Genomic DNA, 27,453 nt, shown 5'->3' on the forward strand with positions numbered 1-27,453 from the left:
AAGCACAACGCTAGTGCGTGCTGGCCTGGATGCGCGTAGCTGTGCGAGCATGGGCGAGTGGTGCTCGCTGGCTGGGCTATGCGTATGCTGGCCTGGCTGTGCTAGCTATGAGAGAGCCTTGCATGTATGTGTGCGATAGCAAGGTAGCAGCACCACGCATGCATGTGCGTGTGCCTGCGATAGCAAGGCAGCAGCGCCCAGCGCCCAGCGCCCAGCACAAGGCGTGGCTCGCTAGCAGCACGCTAGTGCTGGGCTGGGTGATGCGTGCTGTGCTAACCAGGTTTGCTAGGTGGCTGTGCGTGTTGGCAGTACCAGGTGGCAGCCAGCCCAGCTGCCTTGTGAGTGGCGGTTTAGGAGAGGTGGGGACCAAAGCCTCCAAGCTTCCCTTGGGGAGCAAGGCAATAGTCCCCTATGGGATATGGTCCTCACCTAACCCATTCTCTCCTCTTGCCACTTGTTGCCTTGTGATTGCTTTTGCCTAATTATTTATTTTGGAATTAAATAAATTATTGCAATTGCACATGATCCCACATTGATCATGAAAAGGGGTTTCAAGTCCCCATTCTCTATAAATACCCACTTGGTTGGGATTTTGAGAATACAACCTTGAGTGGAATTAAAAAGGCAACTCCAAGAAAGAGTAAACCTTTGATTCGTAAAACTCATAGTTATTTTGTCCGGGTCTTGACTAACCATCAAGACTTAGGACGCTCGGGTCGGGTCGAGGGTACGATCCGTCGAAGATCTCGTGTTTTCGGGATTTTGAAGTAAGAGCTCTTTGGGAGCGAAGCACGCGTCAAAGGTATAATTCTTGTTCTTAATCTTGTTTGATTAAGTTTAATATGCTTGTTAATTGTTTTAATTAAGGGGCGGGTCTTGGTGGGTTTCCTTCCGCGTAGTGTCGGGTCACTACGAAACCCTACAGCGGTATCGGAGCCACGCTCCTTCTAATTTTTGCAATTATTTTTTAATTAAGGTGTTTTAAAAGAATTTAATTTTCTGGTTCATGTTCTTCTAATTAGATTAGATGCTCGTTTTAATTAATTTTAAAACTCGATTTTATTTTCGATTTGGCTGTCGAACCCAGATTTTGGCTCAAAAATAGTGATTTTTGGGTGGAATCGATATTCTGGAACAGATTCATTCCTTTTAGGACTATCCAGAAGCCAAATTCGAACCAGAAACCCAATCTTTCTGGGGTTTTTCGTTTTCAACGAAAATTTTAATTCTTTTTAAGCCTTGATTAATGCAAGCATTACAAGGTTAGATTAAATGCACATTTGCATCACTAATCTACTGGTTTTAAAATATCCTTAAGCATAATAATGGAGTTTTTATTAGTGCTTAAGTTGATATACCAATTTTTCACATAAACTTGTTTTTCACAAATTTTGCAAATAAATTGCAATAAAGTGTGAAAACTTGTTGTGATTTTGTATTTTTTAGTTCCCAAATAATGTTAAAGTTCTAATCTTTAAAGGTTTAAATGATTGGAACCCTAACCCTAAATTCCATGTTGAACAAAGTTTGGATTTTTTTTCATGATTAGTTGATTAAAATCCATCAAGTTCAATTACTTGTGAGTAAAATTTGATTAATCTTCATATTGGAAGATGTAATCTTGGTATTTTAGACAAGTATGCAAGTTGGAAATTTTTTATTATTGGATGGTTAATTTATTTTTCCAACTCCCATTTGTCAAATCCATTATTGATTTGCATATTGGCAAGATTAATTTTGGACATAGCTCATTTTATTTTAAGCATAAAGTTAGACCTAATTTTGTTCTAAATTGAAATTTTGGATAATTTAGGCTTGTGCACCAATAAAATAAATTTTATTTAAGTAGGACTTAATTTTGTTTTATTTTACTTTCCCTCAAATTAATTCTAAAAGGTAATTTAGAATTGATTATTGTCACACACAAATCAGAATTAAAATTCCGAGTAAATGCACGCAAATCGATGCAAAACCGCAAGCGTCACCAAGGCTAGCCGGGCTGCCTAGCAGCCCACATGTAGACTGCCTGTGGTGCACATATGGTTGTGCATCGTTGGTGCGTGGCAGTGTGGCGAGGGATGCTATGGCTAGGCTTGGGCAGTGGCCTTGGCTGCTGGGTGCTTGGAGGCGCTGCTGGGCAGCGTGGTAGCAAGCACCAGCCAGCCGCACTTGCTGCCAGGTGCTAGCATGCGTGCAGGCATGCGTGTTACTAGCCAGCGTAGTGTGCTGTGCTGGGCGCAGCATGCTAGCACCAAGCGCCAGCCTAGCCCATTCAATGCTGCTGGTGCGTGTGAAGCATGAGCTGCTGGCGGGCTTGTGCTGCTGCTGGGCAGCGAGGCAGCAAGCCCCAACCAGCCAGCACACTGCTGCCTAGCAGCCATGGTGCGCCATGCATCATAGGATGGGGCCTTGTTGCTTAAGCTTGAGCTATGATTTTTCGAATTTTTGGCCATTTTAATAATTTTAAATAATTATTTTAACGAGGCTAAAAACCTCGATTTTCAATTTTGCAAAATTTTTACAAATTATGGGTTATGCCGACTTAATTAATCGAATTAATTAAGTACGGATGCGGAATTTAGTGGGAGCTTAATTTAGTGCGTTAGCATTTTGCGTTTAGAAATAATGGATTAAACAACTTTGACTAGTTTTAATTAGGTGCGTTAATTGGATTAACCACCTAAGTTAGTTACTAGTTTTGCGTGTTTAATTATGTATTTCGTAAAATTGCATGGGCCATTCACAAATAGTGAATGGGTGAAGGGAAGATTGTTTTCAAAACAGGTTCTTTGAAAATGGAAACTAGTGGGGCCCGACTAGGATAGAAAATACGGACCGCGTTCCGTCATGTATTTTTGTAAATCTAAATACGGTCTGCGAACCGTTAAGTATTTTTGTACTATTAGATTAATCTTAGTCGTTCTAGCTAGCTTCTTTTATTTCATTTTTGGCCAAGATGTCTCAAGACGGCGTTTCGACGAAGACGAGCCAAGATGAAGACCCATGGAAATTGAAGATTTCAAGGGGTCATGCTAGTTGCCAAATGCATCTATTTTTATGCCTTATATATTGTTGATATATATGATTGCTAGATGCATGTCTAGGATTTCTATTATGTTGCGACGATTAGTTAAGTTCACTTAAATCAACCAACATAGAAACCTTAGGTCCCTTAATAATATTGAGCTAAAATTTGCCGTTCCAAGAACAACACTTACCGAACTAATGCGCGTACGTGATGGATTATGCCAAAGCGAGGCATCACTACTTCCCTAGGAATGTAAGGTATACTAGGTATACAAGTTGTCTTGGTTAAGCTCAACGATATCAGTAAGAAGTCCTTAGATGTCGTGGCAAAAGAGATAAAATGTCAAGGATGCATTAGATGCGACATTTTATCAAACCGAGAGTAGCTTGGAGCTATTAGCAATTGGATTGCTTACCTTAAGATATTTAATGATTAAGACAAGCCAAAGCATGCTTAACCATTTCTTGATCTTTGGGATCTCGGAATCATTTTATTCTCGCCCATAAGGGACAATTTTAAATGCGTGGATAAAATGCTCAATAAGATTGAATATATGCATGAACGTTTTAAATTTCAACTTATTGATGTATGAATGGTTTTTCACTTCAAATTCTTTCAATTGTAGAACAATGTTTGCAAGTAACTCAAACAACAACCAAATGTGCCCGAAACTCCCCGAAAAGTTAGCTATCAAGCTTAACTTAACAAACCTTGAAGAATGGGAAGAAGAACTCAGGAGAACTCTCCGGACTTGTTTCAAAGAGTATGTTCTGGATACTTCCCTCCCAACCCTCTGTTCCAAGAAACTCTTGAGTGACGAAACTTATTGTGCATGGTTAAAAGATTTCAAATTAGTGTCACAACTCATGGCTAACTCCATCCCGGAAGAATGGAAAGAAAAACTTCCATTCTCTTTCCTGGACTTGTTCCTTGGAGGACTAAGGGATGTTGTCGGTGTGAGATTCTCTAAGAGTTTTAATGACAACAATGATGGACTTCTGTTTGAAGTGACTAGGTCACTTACAGACATGAATGTAAAGCTATTGGATCAAGGTTGTCTTGCGAAAGAGAGGTACCATCTTTGGTCTACAGTCTGCAACACCAAGTTGAGACCGGGTATGCCCCTCCGACCCCATGTGGCAAGAATGACTAAGCTCTTTAAGCACATGGAACTCCTCGGAATTCCACTAGAAGATGGAATGGCTGGTCATATTATGCTCACTTTACTCCACTCAGGATATGATGCACTAAAGGCATATATTTCTAAATCGAAGGAGACACATTCCTTGAAGAATGTGGTGGAGCTACTTCATCGAGCCAACTCATTTGGGGCAACCAAAAGACCGTTAAGAAGGAGGGATTTCAAGGTTAAGGCTAAGATGCGTTGCTTCTATTGTGGCGGACAAGGCCATTTCAAGAGAGAATGCAACCTCTTTCGGGAAGAGGAGGAGAGGAATGGAGCATCCGCCTAAGGTATCTTCCTTAACACTTGTGGATTAAGCTTAACATAGGTATTAGATACCAAGTATGACTCACTTAATGTTGCCTTTTCAGGAACCAAGTGAGAAGCTTATCAAGTGTTGGTGCATGGACAAGAAGACGACGAAGATGGTTTTTCGGTCGTGCTTGCATGCACTATTTTGTCTATGACATGTAATTAAACTAATTCTAGTTTTCATCATGCCTTTGAACATATTATGATCCACGGTGTTGGACACCCAGGAATTTTGAGTGTAAGACTTTGACAATAGTTGTTTCAAGTTTGTCTTACAAATTTATGTTCAATTAAATTGCATGTTCTTACATATGATTAGACAAAAGTTGATACCACTAGCTAAGACCATCGAGTCGAATCAAACCTACTTGTGGCATTGTCGTCTTTGCCATATTAACATCAAACGCATCAAGAAACTTCTTCAAGAAGGTGTTCTTGACTCATTCGACTTAGAGTCGTTTGAAAATTGCGAAGGATGCTTATTAGGCAAGATGATAAAACAGCCATTCTCCAAGTTAGGAGAAAGGGCAAGTGACTTATTAGGTCTAATACACACGGATGTATGTGGACCAATGAGCACACCCGCAAGACAAGGTTACCGATATTTTATCACTTTCACCGACGATTATAGTAGATATGGCTATGTCTACTTAATATCGAATAAATCTGAATCCTTTGAGATATTCAAAGAATTTCAGAAAGAAGTTGAAAATCAACTTGGCAAGAAAATTAAAGCACTTCGATCGGATCGAGGTGGCGAATATTTGAGCCATGAATTCGACGATCACTTGAAAGAAAATGGCATTCTTTTAGAGTTGACACCTCCCGGAACTCCTCAATGGAACGGAGTGTCCGAACGGAGGAATTGGACCTTGTTAGACATGGTTCGATCAGTGATGGGTCTTAGTGAACTCCCTATCTCTTTCTAGGGACATGCGCTACAAACTGCAGCACTAACACTGAATAGAGCTCCGTCAAAAGCTGTTGAAAAGACTCCATATGAATTATGGACTAAGAAACCTCCTAGGTTGTCTTTTCTCAAGATTTGGGGATGCGAAGCATATGTCAAGCGATTAATTTCGGACAAACTTCACCCCAAATCGGATAAGTGTTTCTTTGTGGGATATCCTAAAGAAACCAAAGGGTATTACTTCTACAATAAATCCGAGAACAAAGTATTTGTTGCTCGCGATGGTGTCTTTTTGGAGAAGGATCACCTTTCCAAAATGACAAGTGGGAGGAAAATCGAACTCGACGAAGTTCGAGAGGACGAGCAACAGTGTCAACCTGACAAAACTGACAATCTAGATACTTTGGAAGCATCTAAGAAGATTGGTCAGAATTAAACAGACAATGAAAATGCTTAACCGATTACCCTTCGTAGGTCGCAACGGCAAAGATCTCAATCAGACAGATACCTCGGTATCGTCTTAACTGATGATCAGGACATCCTAGTTATGGATGGTGATGAGCCGGCGACATACAAGCAAGCTATGACGAACCCCGACTCTGCAAAATGGCAAGAGGCCATGAAATTCGAGATGGACTCCATGTCTGAAAATCAAGTCTGGGACTTGGTGAATTTGCCCGAGGGTTATACACCCATTGGTTGCAAATGGATCTTCAAAGTGAAGACATACAAGGATGGAAATGTATCAATATAAAAAGCTAGACTGGTGGCAAAAGGTTATAGACAAGTCCATGGGATTGACTATGATGAAACTTTTTCACCAGTTGCAATGCCAAAATCCGTCCGGATCATCCTAGCGATTGCTGCATATTACGATTACAAAATATGGCAAATGGATGTCAAAACCGCCTTCCTTAATGGAATTTTGGAAGAAACTGTGTATATGACACAGCCAGAAGGTTTTGTCGATCCAAGCAACGCTGGAAAGGTTTGCAAGTTGAAGAAGTCCATTTATGGACTAAAGCAAGCCAGCAGAAGTTGGAATCTGCGATTTGATGAAGTCATTAGCAATTTTGGTTTTATCAAGAATCCAGATTATTCTTGTGTATACAAGAAGGTCAGTGAGAGTGATATTGCATTCCTAGTCCTGTATGTCGATGACATACTTCTCATTGGAAATTGCACAAAATTGTTGGAGTCCGTAAAGGGCTGGTTGGGAAAGTGCTTTTCAATAAAGGACTTAGGAGAGGCACATTACATATTAGGCATCAAGATCTACAGGGGTAGATCTAAGAGGATGATTGGATTAAGCTAGAGTACTTACATTGATAAGGTACTGGCTCGATTCCACATGGAGAATGCCAAAAGAGGGCATTTACCCATGTCCCATGGCGTAACTCTCAGCAAGAAACAGTGTCCACAGACATCTGTTGAGCGAGAAATAATGAATCAGATCCCATATGCTTCGCTAATTGGATCGATCATGTATTCCATGATATGTACAAGGCCAGATGTATCGTATGCCCTGAGTGCAACGAGTCGATACCAATCGAACCCAGGAGAGGCGCATTGGACTGCGGCCAAGAACATCCTTAAGTACCTGAAAAGGAACAAGGATAAATTCCTGGTGTATGGAGGCCACAAAGAACTGGTTGTTGAAGGTTACACCGACGCTAGCTTCCAGACTGACAGAGACGACTTCAAGTCACAGTCGGGGTACATATTCTGTCTGAATGAAGGAGCGTTTAGCTAGAAGAGTGCCAAGCAGAGCACCACTATAGACTCTACAACTGAAGTCGAGTACTTGGCCGCTTCAGAAGCTGCCAAGGAAGCTGTTTGGATTCGCAAGTTCATTAGTGAACTTAGTGTTGTACCCTCAATCAAGGGGCCGATAGACCTCTATTGTGATAACAATTGAGCTATCGCTCAGGCCAGGGAGCCGAGAGAGCATCAGAAAGTCAAACACGTGCAAAGGCGATTTCACATGATAAGGGAATGGAAATCCGAAGGTGAAATCAGAATTTGTAAGATTGGCACAGATGATAATGTAGCCGATCCTTTGACTAAACCGCTGCCTTAAGTGAAACACAACAAGCACATTGAGGCAATGGGAATCAAGCATGTTGGAGACTGGCTTTGAAATTCCCTGTACATGTGTTTTAATTAAATAGGATATTTAATGTAAGACACTGTATTGAAACCATTCATTAATGGAGTAGTTAATTTTGTGCAACCATTACTATTTAATTGTGGTTTAGAATTAAATAACGAGTCCATTCGATTTACGGAAATATTCAAAACAGGGTATCAAGACCATGTCTTGGATAAAGAAACACCTGTTAAGTGAACGTTGAATATTTAAATCGAAAATTATCCCTAATCAAGGTCATCTAACAGATGGACGATTGATGACCGCCATAGATTAGTGTGTAGTATGATTTACAGCACCGTTTCTTGTGCCGCGAGGACGTGACGGTCATAAATCATTTACACAGGCACAATTTGGAACTGTACTGGATAAGACCTATGAGAGTACTTTAAGAAAATTTAAATTTTTGTCATAAGTACATTTCTCATTATGACTATCGGAACTTGTTTCCTCCGACCATGAGTACTGTGAAGTTTTCTTGTTTGAGTACTAGACTCTTTGATGTTTCCAAACGTCTGCCGTAACTTGGGATTATAACGGGAACACTCAAGAGACTATGTCCTCTTAGTAAGAAGAACTTACAATACAAGACTGGGATTGTCCCCCTACTAACAATAGGGAAAATGTTTTGTTGTTTACAAGGCCGCTCGAAGAACGAGACTGTGAAAATGCATGGCCGTGCTCAGATGGATTTTAGAAATCATCTGCTTATTGACAGTCGAACTCAGAGATCGAGAAACACTTCTGAACGTAATAAGGATGACAAAGAATCTTACCTTATAGTTCACGAAGAAACATTAAGTGACATAGGAAATGGGCTATACACTGTATGCACACTTGTCCGGAAGGACAAGTGGGAGATTGAAAGGAATGGTGTCCTTCCAACAAGTGTATTCTTCCGATAGAGGGTTCAAAATTATTACGGAGCTAATTCTTCAGTAAGGTCAAGTGATCGGAATGCCTAGGTGGAGGCCGCTTCCGATCAGTAATATCAATGTACAATTGATGTTACAACTTAATCTTAACTGAACCCTTCGGGTCGAACCCAATTGAATCACCGATCCGAGACGACGAATTAATCCGAAAGGATTTAATGAGTCAGCAGAGTTTTACGAATATAGACGTCGGATATCGAACCTAGGGCGTCGAGACCGAGGGTCGCAAAATCACAAGCAACAAGTATGAGCGTAGTTGTAGCTAGGCTAGGCTAGCTCATCGCAAGCCTAGGCGCACCATGTGTGTGCTAGGCGCACTATGGTGTGCTAGGCACTATCGCAGCCCTAGCATCATGCCTAGGCGCTATCGCAGCCCTAGCATGATGCTAGGCCCCATCGCAACCCTATCGCACCAAGCACAACACCCATGTGTGTGTGCGTAAGTGTGGGCACTATCGCAACCCCCTAGCACCACGCACAACACCATCGCAATGCTAGGCACATGCGTGTGTGCATGTGCGTGTGCACCATCGCAGGCCACGCACCAAGCACAACAAGTTGACAGACAGTACTGGCCTTGCGTATGTACTAGACACCATCGCAGGCCACACACCAAGCACAGCTAGCTGGCAGGCAGCATTGGCCTTGCGTGTATGCTAGGCACCATCGCAGGCCACGCACCAAGCACAGCGCTAGTGCGTGCTGGCCTGGATGCGTGTAGCTGTGCGAGCATGGGCGAGTGGTGCTCGCTGGCTGGGCTATGCGTATGCTGGCCTGGCTGTGCTGGCTATGCGAGAGCCTTGCATGTATGTGTGCGATAGAAAGGCAGCTGCACCACGCATGCATGTGCGTGTGCCTTTGATAGCAAGGCAGCAGCGCCCAGCGCCCAGCACAAGGCGTGGCTCGCTAGCAGCACGCAAGTGCTGGGCTGGGTGATGCGTGCTATGCTAGCCAGGCGTGCTAGGTGGCTGTGTGTGCTGGCAGTACCAGGTGGCAGCCAACCCAGCTGCCTTGTGAGTGGCGGTTTAGGAGAGGTGGGGACCAAAGCCTCCAAGCTTCCCTTGAGGAAGCAAGGCAATGGTCCCCCCATGGGATATAGTCCTCACCTAACCCATTCTCTCCTCTTGCCACTTGTTGCCTTGTGATTGCTTTTGCCTAATTATTTATTTTGGAATTAAATAAATTATTGCAATTGCACATGATCCCACATTGATCATGAAAAGGGGTTTTAAGTCCCCATTCTCTATAAATACCCACTTGGTTGGGATTTTGAGAATACAACCTTGAGTGGAATTAAAAAGGCAACTCCAAGAAAGAGTAAACCTTTGATTCGTAAAACTCATAGTTATTTTGTCCGGGTCTTGACTAACCTTCAAGACTTAGGACGCTCGGGTCGGGTCGAGGGTACGATCCGTCGTAGATCTCATGTTTTCGGGATTTTGAAGTAAGAGCTCTTTGGGAGCGAAGCACGCGTCAAAGGTATAATTCTTGTTCTTAATCTTGTTTGATTAAGTTTAATATGCTTGTTAATTGTTTTAATTAAGGGGCGGGTCTTGGTGGGTTTCCTTCCGCGTAGTGTCGGGTCACTACAAAACCCTACACATACCACAATTCTGCCATGTGTTCTTCATTTAGTATATGATCAACATCGAAAAACACAACATCAACAAATTCTGCCATGTGTTTTTCTTCTTCAGCACAGCTTGATGATGTAGGGGGGCTGCTGATTTTTTGTGGAGTAGATGAAGGATGCAGCTTGATGTGCAGGACTAATTTCTGCTCAGCCGATTATTTTTGGGTTTTAATGGGCTAGTTAATGTGTAATTACTGCTAACTTAATGATGAATGAAGGCTTGGGTTGCCTTAATTTGATTCAGATTTGTGCTGGAAACTTTGTTTTTGCTTGAAACTTTGACCCAGCTTGAAAACTTAATGTTTGTAAACATTTAATGTGTTAGAATGGAGGCTGGTATTTATAGCCCTCTTAAATAATGAATGAAGGCTTTAAATGCCTTAAAAAAATTCAGGATGTGTTGTGATTTTTTGTTTAAAAATGGAGGGAACCAAAATTTTCACCAAAAATTCAAGAAATTCGAATATTTGGTGAAAATTTTGGGGGGAAATCCACCCTATGTGTTTCTGCAAGAATTTCCCACCAAAATTGCAAGTGGGTGGCCCTACTTTCTCTCTCCTATCCCTTTAATTAAGTACACTTACTTTTCTTAATCTTTGCCCTTCAATCTTTTGCCTCGTGAACCGTTTTATGTGCCAAAGTTGCACATAAAAATAAACGGAGGTAGTATATATATAGACAAAAATATTTAAAATTTAAAAAAAAATACTTTCTCTCATAAACAAAATAAATTGTTCATCATTTATCATTTATTCGACTAATAAAATGATTACGTACTAAATACAATACAAAATTTATCATATTCATAATAAAAGTTTATCATCACTTTAAATTCAACTTTTTTTTTTCAAGCCTATATATATAAACCTATATAATGTCGATCCCACACAATTAAATGTACAATTTTAATTTTTGTGTTGAACAACTTTTTCCTTGTACCTTATCACTCTCATCATGAGTGACTTGCTGCTCCACCTGTTTGTCAACACTACCACTATCTGATACAACTATGGATTGAACATTAGAGTTAAAGATAAAATTTTGATCAAAGACTACATTTCTACTAAGATAACTCTATTTTCCGATGGAGCCCAATTCTATAACCTTTAACCCCATCACCATACCCTACAAATACTCCCTTTTTGGCCCTTGGCTCTAATTTACCCTCATTAACATGACAATAAACATTACAACCAAAAGCTCTCATATTTGAGTAATTTGTAGGCTTACCAGACCATACCTCATAGGGTGTTTTTAGGTTAATTCCAGAGTGCGGTCCACGGTTGATCAGATAACATGTCGTACTAACGGCTGCCTAAAACTTCTTAGTCAATCCAACATTATATTAGGGAGCATGCACCGAACTCTCTCCAAAAGTGTCTGATTCATTCGTTCTACTACACCATTTTGATGTGGTGTATCTCTAACGGTATGGTGCCTAGCAATCCCTTTAATCTTGCTAAACTCATCGAACTCAGACCAACAAAATTCCAGACCATTATCAGTTCGTAGAATTTTGATCTTCTTCCTAGTTTGATTCTCCACTAACGCCTTCCACTACTTGAAATCCTTGAAAGCTTCACTATTAAACTTCATTATGATCACCCAAGTCATCCTTGAAAAATCATCAATGAATGATACAAAGTACTTGTGACCTCCCAATGACTCAACACGTGAAAGACCCCAACAATCGTAGTGGATATAATTAAGAGTACCTTTAGTCTATGAACGCCTTTATGGAACTTGCTATGATTTAATTTCCCAAAGACGCAATGCTCACAGAAATCAAGGTTTGTGACCTTGTGGCCACCTAGAAAATCAGCAATGGAGAGAATTTGCATCCCTCTTTCACTCATATGCCCAAACCTCATGTGCCATAGCTTGGTTATATCATCCTTCTGAACCTCAAACGAAGCAACAACAACTGAACTTGATATAGTGGAGCCCTGTAGGAAATACAAAGTACCACACTTGACACCCTTTAGAACCATATCCAAACCCTTGCAGACATTCAGAACTCCACCTTTACCCTTGAAATTGAACCCCTTATTGTCTAATACACTTAGTGAAATTAGATTCTTAGTCATTTGTGGAACATGTCTAACATCATTCAATATGTGAAACGTACCATCATGTGTCCGGATCTTGATAGAGCTAATCCCAATTGCCTTGCACACTGCACTATTAGCCATTGAAATATTTCCTCCATCTACCCGCTCATAGGTAGTAAACCACTCCTTACGTGGACATATATGATACAATGCTCCAGAATCAAGAACCCACACATCATTGTGATATGTATGTTCACCCGCAACTAAAGAAATGTCATACTCAAAATTCGAATCCTCTTATGCTAAAGCAGCAATTACATATTTATCCCGCTATTTCTTCTTAGGACATTCTCTCTTCCAATGCCCCTTCTCCTTACAGTAATTACAAACATCAGTTTACTTAGGACCCCCTTTTGAATTTCCGGGCTTCTTAGCCTTCTTCTTCCCGAAATTTCTATGTGCCTTAGCACCACTGGCCATTAATCCAGAGGCTTGATTGTCTGTACCTGTACTACTAGATGCCTTATGGCATAATTCCCTAGTATGAAGAGATGAGCTAACCTCTTCTAGGGACATAGTATCTTTACCAACAATGAAAGATTGCTCAAAATTTTCATACGACAGAGGCAAAGAAACTAAAAAAAGTAAAGCACCATCCTCATCATTAACCTTAACATCAATATTACGCAATTCTAGCAAAATCGTATTTAATTGATCTAGGTGATCTCTAAGAGGTGTACCTTCATTCATTCGCAGACTGAACAGACGTTGCTTCAATAGCAAATTGTTGGTTAGAGACTTTTTCATGTACAAACTCACCAACTTCAACCACAGACTTGATGCGGTTTCCTCCTTCGCGACCTAGGTAGTGATATCGTCTACAAGACACAACATGATTGTTGAATGTGCCTTCTCCTCTAGAACGACCACCTTAGCGATATCCGGACCTAGTCTTCTTTGTCGATGGTGTCTCGACCCGATGACTTCTTTGCCAATGGTGCCCATAACCCTTGTTGCTTCAACAACGCCCGCATCTTGATCTGCCATAAACTAAAACTATTCGTCCCCATGAATTTATCAATTTTCACATTTATCCTAGACATCTCTCCCACTCAAATCGAACTTAGCTCTGATACCACTTGTTATAACAGATGTGAGAAAGAACAAATAAAGAATGCAAAACAAAATAAATAACACATAGATTTACGTGGTTCACCAACAATGAGTTGGCTACGTCCACGGGCAGGCGAGAGGAAAAGCTTTATTGATCTTGAGGAATTCCAGATTACAGATTGATAATAATATCATAGTGGCTAGGAAATAACCTAAGGGTATTTATAATAACCCCTACACTAGAAAACAAAGGCTTTAATTAAGGAAATAAAGCCCATAAACAAACCGCTCAAAATCAGCCAAAAATCCCAAGGCATGGGTGTGTCACACAGGGCATGCCCATGCCCTGGATCAGAAACAAATCAGTAGCTTGAAAACAAATTGACACGGGCATGTCAGATTTTGACATGGGCGTGTCAGTGCGAGTGCTTATATTCTCCGTTGAGGCACGACCATGTCTCTCTAAGACATGGGCGTGTCTCGCTGCATCTTCCCAGCTTCTTTGTCGAGGCATGCCCATGTCTCCCTAAGACATGGGTGTGTCTTGCTGCAACGTTCCAACTATGCAACATATGTTTCCTAGCTCCCAATTCAAGGCACTATTTCTTACACGAACAATTTTTTCTTTTGCATTGGACCTTTCCTTTTTAGGTTTAGACTAAGGCCTTGTTTAGTTCACCTGATTTAAGCTGATCAGATCTAATCTGATCTGATCTGAACTGATATTTTATGATCTGATCTGATCTGAACATATATTTTCTGATCTGATCTAAACTTATTTTTTCTGATATGATCTGATCTGAACTTATATTTTCTGATTTGATCTGATCTGAACTTATTTTTTCTGATCTGATCTAATCTGAACTTATTTTTTCTGATTTGAACTTATTTTAATTATTTCAATATTCTACTTTTAATGTTAATCAATATTAATGTTTAATTATTATTGTTATGATTATTTTTACTACTATAATTATTATTATTATTATTATTATTATTATTATTACTACTACTACTACTATTACTATAATTATTATTATTATTATTATTATTATTATTATTACTACTACTACTACTATTACTATAATTATTATTATTATTATTATTATTATTTATTATTATTATTATTATTATTATTATAATTATTATTACAAAAATTTTAAAGAAACCTATAAGTATTAAAATTACTACATAGTATAAGGTAATAGAATTGGAATATTTGATAATTTTATTATTTACGGTATCCCACTTCATAAATGAATTTTTTTATAAGAAAGTATTAAAATGGGGATCCTAAAAAAACTAAATTACAGATTAAATTTATCATAGCTTTTTCTACATAGAAAAAAGGAGATTTGACTTGTTTTTAAATACCTTAATTTTTTTGGACATATGCTTGGAGATGAAAGCAGGTAGACTATCAAAGGATAATTGGGATAGAATAGTGAGTACTTTGAACGTAAAAAGTGGGAAGAATTTCAATATTAAACAAGCAAGAAATCATTGGGATGATTGAAGGAAAAAGTTCAAAATTTGAAATGAATTGGAACTCAATTGGACTGGTCTTACATTTGATCCTATTACTTGTTGTCCTCTAGTTGAACAAGATGATAGGTGGAAGATATTTGTAAAGGTATGGCATTTTGTTTATCCATTTTCTTGCATTATGACCTCTACAATGCTAGTTTAATTTTAAATTTATTTAATCGAAATCTTGTGCATTTATGCAGAAACATAAAGGTGTACCGGCGAGATTCCTAAGGAAGCCATTGCCTCATCTAGAGAATCTACGAGCACTTTTTTCAGGGTCTTTTGCTACTAGCAAATGGAGTTTTTCTCCAGGATTAGGTGGGGAACAAATTGGTAAAGAAAATGAGGAAAGGTTTGGGGACAGTGATGAAAATATAGTAGCTATGAAAATGAGTAGGGGAATAAATAATTCGAATGATGAACAGAGCATTTCACCTCCTAAAAGTACCTCATTGGGGAAACGTAAGAGTGATGGGTGTACTAGTAAACTTAAAAAAAAACAAGAGTAGTAACATTGACTCTTGTATAGAGTTGTTGAAAATGTCTATTGAAACTAATTGTAAGCAAGGGAGTGGTAATAAGTATAAAGATGTCTCAGAAGCTCTATAAATATTGAGGCTATTATTCAACAAGGAGAAGGATTTATTTACCAATGTATGAATTTTCTTCATCGTGGCGATAATGCAGATTTCTTCTTAGGTCTGCGAAGTGATGATCAGAAGATCATGTATTTGAAGACGGAATTTTAAGATCCATCATTGGGTGGTCCTTAATTAGGTTTTTTGGGGTGATGAGTTTTCGGAATTAACTGTCTTATGTTTTCCTATGACTTGTTCTGCAGTTTCATATGTTCTTTGTTAGTAATTTGATGTTGTTCTAGTTTTAATTAAGGTTCTACATATGAAGCTACTATTTTTTCTGACCTTTAGGTTTAAGTAGCTTCATATGATGCTATTGCATTTCTGGTGATTTAATTAAGAAGCTTTAGCCTTTATTTTAAAAGTCATTGTTGATTTTTTTTTAGAAATTGAATAATGTTGGTATTTTGTTGATTTTATGTTGTAGAATGGATAACACACTTCCACTGTGCTTGACAATTATCGCATTGGAAGAGCTAAAGAGACTTCTTACACCAATTAAGAGATTGCCTTTAAAATTAGGTGGAGAATCTGGTAGCGAATACATAAACAGACTACTACATGTCCATCCTGATTTATGCAAAGAACAACTGAGATTAGATAGAAACACATTTGTGGATCTTGTTACTTGCATGAAAAATAAAAATTTATTATTGGATGGTCGTTACATATCTGTGGCTGAGCAATTAGAATATTTTTATACATCATGGCTAAAGGCAGTTCTTATCGTGGTGCTGCTGGTCGATTTCAACACTCCATTGCAACAATTGGGTTGTACTTTAAACAAGTACTGCAAGGAATAGTTCATTTGTCTATCGAGATCATAAGACCATACCAAAGTTTGAGTGAGGTGCCAACAAAAAAAAGTGACAACACAAAATATTGGCCATATTTCAAGGTCTTAAGAAACATTATTATTATCTTGCATTGTCATTATATTATTTTATGCATGTGCAATATATAATCACTTATAAAATGTATTTTTAAATGTTAATGAACTATTAGGATTGTGTTGGAGCATTGGATGGGACTCATATAAATGTAGTTGTAAGCGATGATGTGTTGGGTTTCGTAGTGACCCACACTACGCGGAAAGAAACCCGCCAAGACCCGCCCCCATAATAAATGCAATTAACATGCAAAACATAATTAAACACAAGAAAGGATAAAAGATTATACCTTTGACGCGTGCTTCGCTCAACAATGAGCTCTTACTTGAACCCTGAAAATACGAGGTCTCCAACGGGATCGTACCCTCGAACCCGACCCGAGCGTCCTAAGCCTCGAAGGTTAGTCGAGGCCTGGACAAATATAAACTTGGAGTTTTATGAATTTCAAGGTTTACTCAACAATGGAGTTGCCTTTACTTTTCCACTCACGTGTTCTTCTCAAAATCCCAACCAAGTGGGTATTTATAGAGAATGGGAATTTGAATCCCATTTCATGATCAATGTGGGATCATGTGCAAAAACATTAATTTATTTAATTCCAAATCAAATAATTAATAAAATGCAATCACAATGCAACAAGTGTCAAGGGGAGAGAGAAGGTTAGGTGAGGTCCATGAACCTTGGGGGGGGGGACCATTGCCTTGCTCCCCAAGGCATGCTCCAAGCTAGAGGTGATCAAAGTTGGCCCGACCCGCCGGCCCGACCCGATTTTGGGCGGGTTTTGGGCAGATTTTTTTGGCCCGAAATCGGGTGGGGCCCGGCCCGAAAAATTAATTTTTAAGGCGGGTTTGGGAATGCGTTTTTATGCATATTTAGTTGATTTTTTTGGCCCGACCCGAAAATGGCCCGAAAAGCCCATTTGGCCCGACCATTTTGGGCGGGTTTGGGCACAAAAAATTGGCCCAAAGTATGGCCCGGCCCGGCCCGACCCGAGAAATGGGCAAAATTTTTAAGCCTCGGCCCGGCCTGCCCAATGATCACCTCTACTCCAAGCCCTTGGTCCCCACTCACCTCAAACCGCCTCAAGCTATGGTTGTGCTGGCAGCTAGCACAACTAGCCTAGCTTGCCCAGCTGGCACGCATCACCCAGCCCAGCACTTACGTGCATCTAGCAAGCCACGCCTAGTGCTGGGCGCTCGGCGCTGCTGCCTAGCTATCGCACACACACGCACAACCTTATTGGCTGGGTGCGTAGTGTTGCTGGGATGCTAGGCCTTTGCCTCTCTTTCCATTGCACATGCACACGCAAGGCCCCTCGCACTTCCCAGTCGCACGCACACGCACAAGCCTAGGCACCCTTCGCTGCTGCTGCTTGCTAGCCAGCACGCACTGGCACTCGCACACGCACACGCATAGGGCTATTCCTGACATGGTGCTGCTGTGTGAGGTTGCTGCTGCGATGGTAAGAGGCACACACGCACACGCACTTACGCAAGTGCCCGACACTGCGATGGCTGTGCTTGGTGCGTGTAGCCTGCGATGGCTTGCGATGGCCCTAGGCACATGCACACGCGTACACGCATAGGCCTAGCCATGCGATAGTGTTGTGCATGGTGTGTGTGGCCTGCGATGGTGCTGCCATGCCATGCAAAGGCTGCGATGGGTTGCATTGTGCACCTAGCACGCATGGCGCGCCTAGCACACATGGTGCGCCTAGGCTTGCGATGAGCTAGCCTAGCCTAACTATGGCTATGCTTGTACTTGTCGCTTGTGATTTTGCGACGCTCGGTCTCGACGCCCTAGGCTCGATATTCGACGTCTGTATTCGTAAAACTCCGTCGACTCATTAATTTGTCGTCTCGGATCGGTTGTTCGATTGGGTTCGACCTGAAGGGTTCAGTTAAGATTATGCTGTAATATTAATTATACCTTAATATTACAGACCGGAAGCGGCCTCCACCTAGGCATCCGATCACTTGACCTTACTAAAGAATTAGCTCTGTAATAATTCTGAACCCTCTATCAGAATAATACACTTGTTGGAAGGACACCATTCCTTTCAATCTTCCACTTGTCCTTCCGGACAAGTGTGCATGTAGTGTATAGCCCATTTCCTATGTAACTTAATGTCTCTTCGTGAACTATAAGGTAAGATTCATCGTCATCCTTATTACGTTAAGAAGTGTTTCTCGATCTCCGAGTTCGACTGTCAATAAGCATATGATTTCTAAAATCCATCTGAGCACAGTCATGCATTTTCACTGTCTCGCTCAGCGAGCGGCCTTGTAAACAACAAAGACATATTCCCTATTGTTAATAGGGGGACATTCCCAGTCTTGCATTGTAAGTTTCTCTTACTAAGAGGACCTAATCTCCCGAGTGTTCCCGTTATGATCCCCAGTTACGGCAGACGTTAGGCAACATCAAAGAGACTAGTTCTCAAACAAGAAAACTTCACAATACCCATGGTTGAGGAAACGAGTTCCGATAGCTATAATGAGAAATGTACTTATGACAATTTTTGAATCTCTTAAAGTACTCTCATAGGTCGATCCAGTGCAGTTCCAAACTGGCACTTGTGCAAATGATTTATGACCATCATGTCCTTGCAGCACAAGAAACGGTGCTGTCAATCATACTACACACTAATCTATGGCGGTCATCAATCGTCCATCCGTTAGATGACCTCGATTAGAGACAATTTTTGATTTAAATATTCAATGTTCACTTAACAGGTGTTTCTTTATCCAAGACATGGTCTTGATACCCTGTTTTGAATATTTCCATAAATCGAACGGACTCATTATTTAATTCTAAACCACAATTAAATAGCAATGGAGTGAATGATAATTTTGCATAAAATTAACTACTCCATTAATGAATGGATTCAATACAGTGTCTTACATTAAAACAACCAGTTTAATTAAAACACATGTACAGGGAATTTCAAAGCTAGTCTCCCACGTGCTTGATTCCCATTGCCTTAACGTGCTTGTTGTGTTTCACTTGAGGCAAAGGTTTAGTCAAAGGATTGGCTACACTATCATCCGTGCCGATCTTGTAAATTCTGATTTCACCCTCGGATTTCCATTCCCTTATCATGTGAAATCGCCTTTGGACATGTTTGACCTTTTGGTGCTCTCTTGGCTCTCTAGCCTGAGCGATAGCTCCATTGTTGTCACAGTATAGATCTATTGGACCCTTGATGGAGGGTACAACATCAAGTTCACTGACGAACTTCCGACTCCAAACAGCCTCCTTAGCAGCTTCTGAAGTAGCCAAGTATTCGGCTTCAGTTGTAGAGTCTGCAGTTGTGCTCTACTTGGCACTCTTCCAGCTAAATGCTCCTCTATTTAGGCAAAATATGTACCCTGGCTGTGACTTGAAGTTGTCTTTGTCAGTCTGAAAGCTAACGTCGGTGTAACCTTCAACAACCAGGTCTTTATGACCACCATAAACCAGGAATTTATCCTTGTTCCTTTTCAGCTACTTCAGGATATTCTTGGCCGCAGTCCAATGCGCCTCTCCTGGGTTTGATTGGTATCGGCTCGTAGCACTCAAGGCATATGAGACATTTGGCCTGGTACATATCATGACATACATGATCGACCCAATTAGCGAAGCATATGGAATCTGATTAATTCTCTCTCGCTCAACAGGTGTCTTTGGACACTGTTTCTTGCTGAGAGTTACGCCATGGGACATGGGTAGATGCCCTCTCTTGGCATTCTCCATGTTGAATTGTGCCAGTACTTTATCAATGTAAGTACTCTGGCTCTATCCAATCAACCTCTTAGATCTATCCCTGTAGATCTTGATGCCCAATATGTAATGTGCCTCTCCTAAGTCCTTCATTGAAAAGCACTTTCCCAACCAGCCCTTTACGGACTCCAGTAAATTTGTGTTGTTTCCAATGAGCTGTATGTCATCGACATATAGGACTAGGAATGCGATGTCACTCCCACTGACCTTCTTGTATACACAAGATTCATCTAGATTCTTGATAAAACCAAATTTTCTGATGGCTTCATCAAATCACAGATTCCAACTCCTGGTGGCTTGCTTTAGTCCATAAATGGACTTCTTAAGCTTGCAAACCTTTCCAGCGTTGCTCAGATGGACAAAACTTTCTGGTTGTGTCATGTACACAGTTTCTTCCAAAATCCCATTCAGGAAGGCGGTTTTGAGATCCATATGCCATATTTCATAATCGTAATATGCAGCAATCGCTAGAATAATCCGGACAGACTTTAGCATTGCAACTGGTGAAAAGGGTTTCATCATAGTCAATCTCGTGGACTTGCCTATAACCTTTTGCCACCACTCTAGCCTTGTATATCGATACATTTCCATCCTTGTCTGTCTTCAATTTGAAGATCCATTTGCAACCAATGGGTGTCTTCAATTTGAAGATCCATTTCCATCCTTGTCTGCCTATAACCTTGATTTTCAGACATGGAGTCCATCTCGGATTTCATGGCTTCTTGCCATTTAGCAGAGTCGGGGCTCGTCATAGCTTGTTTGTATGTTGCTGGCTCAGATCCATCCATAACTAGGATGTCTTGATCATCGGTTAAGACAATACCAAGGTATCTGTCTGGTTGAGATCTTTGCCGTTGCGACCTACGAAGGGTAATAGGTTAAGCATTTACACTGTCTGTTTGATTCTGACCAATCTTCCCAGCTGCTTCCAAAGCACTTAGATTGTCAGTTTTATCAGGTTGACATTGTTGCTCATCCTCTTGAACTTCGTCGAGTTTGATTTTCCTCCCACTTGTCATTTTGGAAAGGTGTTCCTTCTCCAAAAAGACACCATCACGAGCAACAAACACTTTGTTCTTGGATTTAATGTAGTAGTAATACCCTTTGGTTTCTTTTGGATAGCCCACAAAGAAACACTTATCCGATTTGGGGTGAAGTTTGTCCAAAATTAATCGCTTTACATATGCTTCACATCCCCAAATCTTGAGAAAAGACAACCTAGGTGGTTTCTTAGTCCATAATTCATATGGAGTCTTTTCAACAGCTTTTGACGGAGCGCGGTTCAGTGTTAGTGCCGCGGTTTATAGCGCATGTCCCCAGAAAGAGATAGGAAGTTCACTAAGACCCATCATTGATCAAACCATGTCTAACAAGGTTCAATTCCTCCGTAAGGATACTTCGTTCCATTGAGGAGTTCCGGGAGGTGTCAACTCTGAAAGAATACCATTTTCTTTCAGGTGATCGTCGAATTCATGGCTCAAATATTCGCCACCTCGATCCAATCGAAGTGCTTTAATTTTCTTGCCAAGTTGATTCTCAACTTCTTTCTGAAATTCTTTGAATTTCTCAAGGGATTCAGATTAATTCGACATTAAGTAGATATAGCCATATTTACTAAAATCGTCGGTGAAGGTGATGAAATATTGGTAACCTTGTCTTGCGGGTGTACTCATTGGTCCACATACATTCGTGTGTATTAGACTTAATAAGTCACTTGCCCTTTCTCCCAACTTGGAGAACGAATGTTTTATCATCTTGCCTAATAGACATCCTTTGCAATTTTCAAACGACTCCAAGTCGAATGAGTGAAGAACACCTTCTTGTAGAAGTTTCTTGATGTGTTTGACGTTAATATGGACAAGACGACAATGCCACAAGTAGGTTTGATTCGACTCGATGGTCTTAGCCTTTTTGGCGGTATCATCAATGTTATAGACTTGTTTGTCAAGAGAAAGCACATAAAGACCATTTTCTGAATATGCTTTACCATATAAAACATTATCGAAATAAAATGAACAACTATTGTTCTTAATTCAAAATTCAAAACCTTTGGCGTCCAACGCCGATATTGAAATAATGTTTTTGGTAACTCTAGGAACATGATAACAATTGTCAAGTTCTAAAATAAGCCCAGAGGGCAATGACAAACTGAGAGTTCCAACGGAGACGACATACATTCTTTCTCCATTGCCGACCCGAAGCTCGACCTCTCCCTTCTCTAGCCTCCTATTTATCCTTAGTCCTTGAGTTGGAACAAAGGTGTGAGCCACATCTGGTATCTAATACCCATGATGTTTTGCTAGCGAAGTTTAAGTCTATAACAAAAATACCTGATGAAGAAGCAACGGTGCCGTTCTTCTTATCTTCCTTGAATTTGAGGCAGTCCCGTTTCCTATTCCCCTTCTTCTTGCAGTAGAAACATTCGGAATCAGACTTGGAAGAGGCTACCTTCTTGTCCTTGCTGTACTTGGCAGTGTTTGACTTAGGCGGAAAATTTCTCTTTTTCCCTTTAAAGCTCTTCTTCTTGCCCGGACGTTTGAATGGCTTGCCCTTCCTCACCATGAGCATGTCATGGTTGCCCTCATCTTTGAGGGTTTTCTCGGCTTGATTCAACATACCATGAAGCTCGGTGAGGGTTTTCTCCATGCTATGCATATTATAGTTCATCTTGAACTGATCATAGCCTTTGTGAAGAGAGTGGAGAATGATGTCAATTGCCATCTCGGTTGAATACCCAGCATCAAGCCTTTCCATGTTCTTAAATAATCCAATCATTTTGAGGACGTGCAGGCTGACTGGCTCTCCTTTCTTGAGCTTGCTCTCAAGGATCTGCTTGTGGGTTTCGAACCTTTTAGTCGGGCCTGCTCTTGAAACATATTTTGAAGCTCAGAAATGATTTCAAAAGCCGTCTCCTTTTCAAAGAAAGTCTTTTGAAGGTCCGGAGACATAGTGGCCAACATGATACATTTGACATATCGATTGGCACATTGCCATCGGTTAAGGGCAGCCTAAGTGACCTCTTCATTGGGAGTGTCGGGCATTTCCTCATCAAGGACGTATTCCTTTTTCTCTTGCATTAGTACAATGCACAAATTTCTTTTCCAATCAAGAAAATTTAGCCCGCTCAACTTTTCCTTGTCGAGAATTGAGCGTAAAGAGAATTGGTTGTTGTTTGAGTTACTTGCAGACATTGTTCTACAATTGAAAGAATTTGAAATGAAAAACCATTCATAAATCAATAAGTTGAAATTTAAAAGCGTTCATGCAAATTTTCAATCTAATTGAGCATTTTATCCACGCATTAATAAATTGTCCCTTTTAGGCGAGAATAAAATGATTCTGAGATCCCAAAGATCAAGAAATGGTTAAGCATGCTTTAGCTTGTCTTAATCATTAAATATCTTAAGGTAAGCAATCCAATTGCTAATAGCTCTAAGCTAATCTCGGTTTGATAAAATGTCGCATCTAATGCATCCTTGACATTTTATCTCTTTTGCCACGACATCTAAGGACTCCTTACTTATATCGTTGAGCTTAACCAAGACAACTTGTATACCTAGTATACCTTACGTTCCTAGGAAAGTAGTGATGCCTCGCTTTAGCGTAGCCCATCACATACGCGCATTAGTTCGGTAAGTGTTGTTCTTGGAACGACAAATTTTAGCTCAATATTATTAAGGGACCTAGGGTTTCTATGTTGGTTTGATTTAAGTGAACTTAACTAATAGTCGCAACATGTAGAAATCCTAGACATGCATCTAACATACATATATAATAATATATAAAGCATAAATTGATGCATTTGGCAACTAGCATGACCCCTTGAAATCTTCAATTTCCATGGGTCTTCATCTTGGCTCGTCTTCATCGAAACGCCGTCTTGAGACATCTTGGCCAAAATAAAATAACTAGCTAGTACGACTAAGATTAATCTAATAGTACAAAAATACTTAACGGTTCGCAAACCGTATTTAGATTTACAAAAATACATAACGGAACGCAATTTGTATTTTCTATCCTAGTCGGGCCCCACTAGTTGCCATTTTCAATAACCTGTTTTGAAAACAATCTTCCATTCACCCATTCACTATTTGTGAATGACCCATGCAAATTACGAAATACATAATTAAACACGCAAAACTAGTAACTAACTTAGGTGGTTAATCCGATTAACGCGCCTAATTAAAACTAGTCAAAGTTGTTTAATCCATTATTTCTAAAAACAAAATGCTCACGTAATTAACTAAGCTCCCACTAAATTCCGCATCCACACTTAATTAATCCGATTAATTAAGTCGGCATAACCCATAACTTGTCAAAATCAAATTTTTTTTGCAAAAGCTGGAAAATCGAGGTCTAACCTCGGCAAAATTTTCGCAAAGTACATAGTCCATGCATCGAAAAACAGCCCACACAAAACCAAGTGCCTAGCATCATGGCTGCGGCTGTGCTGTGCTTGGGCGCAGGCAGCCTGCCTAGCAAGGCATTGTTGCGCCTACTAGCACCAGCATGCATCATGCTTGCATGCTAGCATGTGCGCATGTGTGCTAGCAGGTGTGGCTGGCCTGCTGTGGCTTGCTGCCTCGCTGCCTAGCAGCACTTGCGAGCAGTGCTCGGAAACCACACACCACACGCAACAGCATGCTTGGTGCACTATGCTTGCTCCCCACACAGCAGCAACACAGCGAGGTGGGAGCACCACCATGCGCACCAAGGCAGCCACATGTGGGCTGCGAGAGCAGCCCGACTAGCCTTGGTGGTGCTTGGGTGTCTTATGCCTCGATTTGTGCGCTTTCGACTCGGGATTTTAATCCCAATATTCGTGTGAGATAAAATTAATTCTAAATTTATTTTAGAATCAATTTAAAGCAAAGAGAAAATATAACAAGTCTAACTTAAATAAATTCAATTTTAATAGTGCACAAGCCTAAATTATTCAAGAACCATTCTTTGAATCAATTTTAGGTCTAACTTGATGCAACAAAATGAAAGGGCTACATCCATAATTAATTTAACTAAAATGCAAATTAATAATGGATTTGACAAATAGGGAGTTGGAAAAACAAAATAATCATCTAATGATAAAATTTTTCCAACCTTCATACTTGTGTGAAATACCAAGATTACATCTTCCAATATGAAGATTAATCAAAATTTTACTCACAAGTATTTGAACTTCATGGATTTTATTCAACCAAAATGAAAAATCCAAACTTTGTTCAATATGGAATATAGGGTTAGAGTTCCAATCATTTAAACCTTTAAAGATTAGAACATTAACATATTAGGAAATTAAAATTACACATTCACATCAAACATTCACACATTCTTGCAATTAATTTGCAAAATTTGTGAAAAACAAGTTTATGTGAAAAAGGCATATCAACTCAAGCACTAAATAAAACTCCATAATTATGCTTTAGGATATTTAAAATAGCAGTAGATTAGGGATGAAATAATGCATTTAATCTAACCTTGTAATGCTTGCATTAATCAAGGCTTAAAAAGATTTAAATTTTCGTTGAAAAACGAAAAAAACCCCAAAAACTTGGGTTTCAGGTTCGAATTTGGCTTCTGGAAAGTTCTCAAAGAGGGTTGAATCTGCTTCAGAATGTTGATTCCACCCAAAAATCACTATTTTTGAGCCAAAATCTGGGTTCGACAGCCAAAGCGATAAAAATACAAGTTTTAACATTAATTAAAACGAGCTTCTAATCTAATTAGAAAAGCAAAACCAGAAATTAAATCTTTCTTTAAAACACCTTAATTAATTAATAATTGCAAAAATTAAAAGGAGCGTGGCTCCGATACCGCTGTTGGGTTTCGTAGTGACCCACACTACGCGGAAAGAAACCCGCCAAGACCCGCCCCCATAATAAATGCAATTAACAAGCAAAACATAATTAAACACAAGAAAGGATAAAAGATTATACCTTTGAAGCGTGCTTCGCTCAACAATGATCTCTTACTTGAACCCCGAAAATACGAGGTCTCCAACGGGATTGTACCCTCGAACCCGAACCGAGTTTCCTAAGCCTCGAAGGTTAGTCGAGGCCCGCACAAATATAAACTTGGAAATTTACGAATTTCAAGGTTTACTCAACAATGGAGTTGCCTTTACTTTTCCACTCAAGTGTTCTTCTCAAAATCCCAACCAAGTGGGTATTTATAGAGAATGGGAACTTGAATCCCATTTCATGATCAATGTGGGATCATGTGCAAAAACATTAATTTATTTAATTCCAAATCAAATAATTAATTAAATGCAATCACAATGCAACAAGTGTCAAGGGGAGAGAGAAGGTTAGGTGAGGACCATGAACCTTGGGGGGGGGGGGGGACAATTGCCTTGCTCCCCAAGGCATGCTCCAAGCCCTTGGTCCCCACTCACCTCAAACCGCCTCAAGCTATGGCTGTGCTGACAGCTTGCTTCGCTGGCCAGCTAGCACAGCCAGCCTAGCTTGCCCAGCTGGTGCGCACAACACGTATCACCGAGCCCTCTAGCACTTGCGTGCTGCTAGCGAGCCACGCCTATTTCTGGGCGCTCGGCGCTGCTGCCTGGCTATCGCTCACACACACACAACCTTGCTGGCTGGGTGCGTAGTGTTGCTGGGATGCTGGGCCTTTGCCTCTCTTTCCATTGCACATGCACACGCAAGGACCCTCGCACTTCCCAGTCGCACGCACACGCACAAGCCTAGGCACCCTTCGATGCTGCTGCTTGCTAGCCAGCACGCACTGGCACTCGCACACGCACACGCATAGGGCGATGCCTGGCATGGTGCTGCTGTGCGAGGTTGCTGCTGTGATGGTGCGAGGCACACACGCACACGCACATACGCAAGTGCCCGGCACTGCGATGGATGTGCTTGGTGCGTGTAGCCTGTGATGGCTTGCGATGGCCCTAGGCACATGCACACGCGTACACGCATAGGCCTAGCCATGCGATAGTGTTGTGCATGGTGTGTGTGGCCTGCGATGGTGCTGCCATGCCATGCGAAGGCTGCGATGGGCTGCATTGTGCACCTAGCACGCATGGCGCGCCTAGCACACATGGTGCGCCTAGCACACACATGGTGCGCCTAGGCTTGCGATGAGCTAGCCTAGCCTAACTACGGCTATGCTTGTACTTGTCGCTTGTGATTTTGCGACGCTCGGTCTCGACGCCCTAGGCTCGATATTCGACGTCTGTATTCGTAAAACTCCGTCGACTCATTAAATCCTTCGGATTAATTCGTCGTCTCGGATCGGTTGTTCGATTGGGTTCGACCCGAAGGGTTCAGTTAAGATTAAGCTGTAATATTAATTATACCTTAATA

General features: G+C 40.7%; 1 pseudogene; it reads left to right on the forward strand.

Moving 5' to 3' along the window:
* The first annotated feature begins 13,847 nt into the window (after window positions 1-13,847).
* LOC110696741 lies at window positions 13,848-15,601 on the forward strand (annotated as a pseudogene).
* Window positions 15,602-27,453: the final 11,852 nt, after the last annotated feature.

The sequence above is a fragment of the Chenopodium quinoa genome, unplaced genomic scaffold, assembly GCF_001683475.1.
Source record: "Chenopodium quinoa cultivar QQ74 unplaced genomic scaffold, ASM168347v1, whole genome shotgun sequence".
In the NCBI taxonomy this organism is placed as follows: domain Eukaryota; kingdom Viridiplantae; phylum Streptophyta; class Magnoliopsida; order Caryophyllales; family Amaranthaceae; genus Chenopodium; species Chenopodium quinoa.